Source organism: Chaetura pelagica, unplaced genomic scaffold (assembly GCF_000747805.2).
Source record: "Chaetura pelagica isolate M959 unplaced genomic scaffold, ChaPel_1.0 scaffold314, whole genome shotgun sequence".
NCBI classification, from domain to species: domain Eukaryota; kingdom Metazoa; phylum Chordata; class Aves; order Apodiformes; family Apodidae; genus Chaetura; species Chaetura pelagica.
Window position 1 is genome coordinate 3,640,550 of NW_009953218.1, and position 5,990 is coordinate 3,646,539.

The window sequence follows — 5,990 nt, forward strand, 5'->3', positions numbered from 1 at the left end:
CCGGCAGAGCAGGAATCAGTGGCAGCCAAAGGGAAGCCCCATGGAAAGGGAAATGATTTCTTCATTAACCTAATACTGCTCATTACCTCAAAAAAAAAATACAAACCCCAAAAACAAATGCATGCAATATGTGAATTCTATTTGAAAAGAGAAACTTTAATGGCTTTAAGCTGATTTTAGAGGGTTCTACTTTGGCCCAGATGATACTTTCTGGGGAAACAACTGCCTCTCAGCAAGTGAGGAGCTGGCAGGAATATCTGAAGGTTATCACAGAAGCTCAGATGCAGCACATGGCTTCTGATGTGCCAGTCATTGCTTAGTTCTGTAGTTATTGCTACAGCATTTTTTTGGCAAAGCAAACAAACCTGGAATTTTGCTACTTTTGTTTTAGGATGGTAAGACTTAAGAACATGGAAATTCTGTGAGATACCCATGGATAAAAATACAAGAATAGGTCTTGTTTTCCCATGACAGCAAATGTTGGAGGCAAATGACCAGTCATCTCATGAACTAGCAGAAATTGTTCCAAACAGAGGCCCATTCTCTACTTAGTATAATATTCAATAAAGCACAAGGATGTAAAAGCAACTGTTCCACCTGCAGTTGTTCTGGTCACTTAAAAAACTTAGACTGAGTGCCCATCCAGATCTCTTAAATGTGTATTAGTTTGATTTTTAATCCTGCAGCCCTTTGCAGCTGGAGTGCCTGGGCAGATGTGGGCTGAGGCAGATGTTTGATGGCACAGTGCTGGCATGGGAAAGGGAGACAAGAAGAAGCCAAATCCAACTGCAGTTCTCCAGGATCTAAAAGCAGACAAACTTATTACTAAAATAGGGAATTGCCAAAGAATGTACAAAGAGCTGAAAATTGCTACATCCTTAAGCAGTTTAGACCTTGGTTCTGAAAGATCTTCTTGTCCCCATGTTGTGCTTGTTTAGTTTTGTTCTTGGGTTAGAACTGCAGCTAATTGCACCAAATACCTTATTTCTTACTGTCCTCCAGCTTTCCCTAAAGCTCTTTCAGCCAAATGTCAACTGCATTTCATCTGGCTGAGATCAAGATACTCCACAAACAAGCTCCTAATACAAAGTTCTTATGCTGCTTTTTCTGAGGATTGAGTTCTCTGCTCCCAATTTAAAAAAATAAATTTAATTTGCTGGTCTTTGCACCCCCTCTTAGTGTTTGTTTTTCACCAGCACTCATGCCATTGAATTTTCCATCTGGGAATTTAGAATATGTTAGAAGCACTGGAACATCATTCTTGGCCCTTCGCGCTGCTTGCACCAGCACAGAAAGAGTTTAAATGAGCCAGACAAGAATCAAAACATTCTCTTCAAACTAAGTCTCATGTCCAGACATACAAGTATTTTATGAATGGGAAAAATATTAAACACAATGCTCAGTAAATCTTGCTGTGGTTACATTTTTCTAAGAATGGTGTTTTGGGGAAGGTCTGGTTTGTGCCAAAAAAAAAAAACAAAACAAAAAAAAAACAAAAACAGAAGAAAAAAAAAGAATACATTTTCCCAGTAGTGCTGCTTCTACCACTCCTGCAGGATTTCCCTGGTGCTGGCTTCACTCAGAAAGCAGGTAGCATACGTGAAGTCCTGAAGTTAGCTATATGGCACAGAAAACTGGCAAGAAACTTTGAAGAGCAACTAAGATGTTGGAAGATGGGATCTGTTTGTGCCTGTTCCAGGAGCTGAAAGCGAGCAGTGGTCTGTAAACACACCTGTTTTAGCTGTCAGTTACCCAGAATACAGCTAAGGATACATTTGTGCTTTTGTTAACAAACCCTCCATCTTTTAGGAGGATTAGAGGGGATGAAATAACAAGGCACCAGGTGCCTCATTCTCAAGGAGCACAAAACTGAGTTTTAAAAATTGAAGAAGGAATAACTCAGTTTTGTTCATTCTTTGGAGGAATCAAGGAATCAACAGCTACCTCTGTACTGAAAACCTTCCTATGTCTGCAAGTCCTAGGAGTTCATCATCAGGTGGGTTCGTCCTGTGGAGCCACCTGCCCCTGGCCAACAGCAGGTGTCTGAGCCTTCTGGCGATTAGCAGAGACAACTATTCTCGGGGACCTGGAAGCTTAAACAGTGACTAAAAAGCAGCAGGACACAACCATCTAAGCAGAGGGTTAAATCCTTCAGGCTATATCTTCTTTTATTTTTTTCTTCTTTTTAAGGAAAAAAAAAAAAGCAAGAAACCTGGTATTTACACACTACCCAAAACATGGCTCAGGAGCAAGGCCATCAACTCCTGTAAGCCTCTCAGTAGAGTCACTGCTCCTCCACTCAGGACAATCGAAAATAGACTCCTCTCTCCTTCTGCCCTGGGAGCAGGCAAAGAGAAGGAAAAGCCAGCTTTGCTGGCAGTAAAGAACCTGCACTGGTGCTGAACTTGAGGTCATGGTCTGCCTCACACATGGAGCTTGGCTGTGAGGCTGGAGGTTTCAGGGTCTCCTCCTTGTTGTGCTGGGCTATCATTGGCACTCAACTCAATGTCAGTCATTGTCTCACAATAGCTGAGGTGGATTTGGTTGCTTTTCACTAATCCTGTGTTTCTCCTAAAAACAAGTGTGCTGATGTTTCTGGAGAAATAGTTACTATTTTCATTTTTTGAAAGGGATGTAGGTCCACAATATGATGACTGCATGCCAGCCTCCCCCAGCAGCTGTTCATACTCTCCCTTACCCTTTCCCAGTAATACAACATGCAATGTGCAATGAGCCACTTGCTCCCAGGAAGGTGATTCATTTCTAAGAGGCATCTTTGTAAGAAAAAAGATGCTTTGAGGGTGTTGCTGTGGCTCTGTGTGACCTGCATCAGGGATGAAACAGAAAACCTCACCATTGCAGACACATCCCAGGGTCGCCTTCACAAGGCCCAAGGAAGCAGTGGGGGAAGGACACGAGCAGAGCCTGAGCAGCTCTTTTGCTTCATGTGAAAATAAACTCTAATAGCAATTAAGGGAAAGGAGTAGGAAATTAATAAGGCAGTAAAGATTTTTCCTAATTGGTCACAAACCATTGGTTTATCCCTTGAAAAGCTCAGCTGACAAGGATTCTCTCATCCCTTTGTCCTCCTATCTTTTTCAATAATCATCCTTCTTCATGCAAATGTAGACGGAAAGGGGAGAACAGTGAAAGGTTAAAATGGAAGCAGGCTATCTTTCATCGACATGGTAATTTTGCTGCTTGGCTCCCTGCCAAACGCTCACTGCAGCCACTAGCTGCCATTCCAGCATGAGTGAAAGGATCTTTAATAAGAGTGTAAATAAAAGCCAGGCTGAGAAATGAGTTTTCCATCCCAGCAATCGCTGGCCTAACCTCTGCTGTAAATAGTCTCTCAGAGCAGCACAGATGGAGTACCAGCACCTGGGGATCAAGGCAATCTCTGTGCAGTGCAATTTAAACAGCTGGGTACAATTGAAACACGAATTAGCAGGGATAGAGGGAGGGATTCCATTTTGTGTGCTAGGTAAAAACAAACCATGCAGTCCCTTTTCCCCCTTAAAAAGAAAAAAAGAAAAAAAAAGCAGTGTGCAGGGGGGAGAACTTTTGACATGATCTTGTGGGAGGTGCTCTTCACTGCAGCTGTTAGATTAATTTAACCATGAGAATTTCCCACAAGGCACTGTAAAAACAGAGCCCTAATTTATGATCATTGATTTAACAGCCTGAAAGTGATTTATCTGACCCCAGTAAAGATAGCGAGGACACCAGAAGAATGATCGGTCATTCTGGGCTTTGTGTGGCTGTGATTTGCCTTATTAATTTAGAGCAGAAGGTCTGTTTCAATGTCTTCCTGAGACAGTCAAAGGCAGTTGGCAACTGAACCATTTTAAATTTTATTTTTTTATTATTTTTTTTTAAGCATTACTATTGCTGCTAAGTACTAAGAATTTATTCCACATGGAAAGGATCCTCATTAGTTAAGAAATGGTAGGGCTCCATTTAGAACTGCACACAAACAGAAACACAATTTGTAAGTTGTTTTTTCTTAAGTAATAATATATTTTTTTTCTGCTGGTGTTGGGAACCTAAAGCACATGGTGACATGGAATTGTTAAGCATTACAATAAATGAGAAATAGTGTTGGAAGAGATAAAAGAGGTTGGCACAAGGGATTGCTGGCTCTTGCTCTTTCTGAGGGTAGATTTCAGTAACACCTAAACGCTTCACGTATTTTACTATTTTTATCATTCAGTCCTCCTCATGGAACTTACAGAGCATGTCTGTTGACAAATAAATATATCTAGGTTTTATTTCAGAGGAATATGCCTTTGGTTAAAATGAGCGCAGCTTCCACTTCTGAAATGTCACAACTAAGTGATGCAATTTCTTTGCACAAGTAAGAGGAGCAAAGATGAAAGGCAAAGGGAAAAGTGAGTGCTCTCTCTCCAGAAAGAACAACTGTTTTTAGGAGGAGCGTGAAATGAAAGACAGATGCTTTAGAAGTTTACCTACCCCACAAATCTTGAACTCAGAATGTTGGCACAAGCATGTGTATGTGTACAAAAAAATCACACAGAAGGTGCCGAAACTGGTTTTTGTATTTTAGAGCAACAACCAGGAAAATGGGCTGGAAAGAGTTGAGTACCAATTTGTCTTGCCACCTGGACTGACGTGCGGTTGGGTTAAATGTCACTGATTTTTGGCAGTTCTGCATCTCATTCACTGCTGGATTATGCCCAGCTTTAAAGGCCATTTACAAGGATCTCAGTAATTGTCTTGCCACTTTTCAAGGTGGGAGACATAAATGCTGCCAGCTAGGATTTCATCCATGGGGGATGAATGCTTACAGTCATTTTGCTATCCTGATGAAAAGCTACCTGACCTAAAACTAAAGCAGTCCATTTAATCTCCATACAACAGGGGAAAACCACAGAAAACAATACTCCAGCCCTCCAAATTATGAAATAATGTGTCATTTTTAAAAGTGAAAAGACAACATTAGAAATAGAATAAATTATTAAATATGTAGAAAAGTCCCCATGAAATCTCATATATGTTATCAAGAGATTGAAGAACAAATGCCTAAACAGCCATTGGTCTCACTGAAAGATTGGGAGTGGGCAATGGTGACTATAAAACCAAGCCCAAAACCCCCCTCAAAGGCCTGAAGAATACAGAAAGCTGTATGTCAGCCTGTGCATCTTTTTGCTGTCGTGTTGCCATCAGTCTTGTGTTGTTCCCATAGCACACGATAGACACATGAGGAGAACCTGATAAATTATATGTCATATAACTTTATTTAAATTCAACTTTATGGGGAAAAAAATTAATCAATAATGTTCTTACTTTCAGCACACTAAAATGTTTCTACACACTGTTTTTACCCATGACAAGAGTCTCTAAATAGTAAAGGTGCTGCTTCTTCCTACCAACAAATCTTTGCTCCTCCCAGAATAACACTAGATAATTCTTCCCACTTAAAGCCCATTCTGCATGGGTTCAGATCTATTTCTGGAAGATTACAATAAGCATCCTCAGCAGCACACATGTCAAAAACACTTCCAAAGGAATGACTGCTTTCTACCAAAGGGATTGCCCTTTTTTTGTTGATCCCTTAATTTACCACTGACTTCATTCTGACACATGACACTATTACATACCTAGGTGTGAACGAGTCTTACAAGCTTAGTTTTAAAGTACAACTGTTTTCCATTTATAATCACAGAAACCACAACCTAAAAGATGTTCACTTTTAGGGGCTGTGTTCCATATGACATCTTCGGATACTGTCACAAAATTCTCTTGTTTAAAATTCCTATGGATGGTTTAATAGGCACATCAGGATCTAAACTATATGACTTGTTTACTGCCAAAGGACCAGCAGTTCAAGCCTAGCAGACTAGAATATTCTTTGTTTCCCTTTTTTTTTTTTTTAAATAAAAATGCTCTGGTAGTATGTCCACAAAAATAATGCTGCTTAAACAAGAACCAGATATGCCATTTCAGATGACCAAAATGTCAAAGAAACT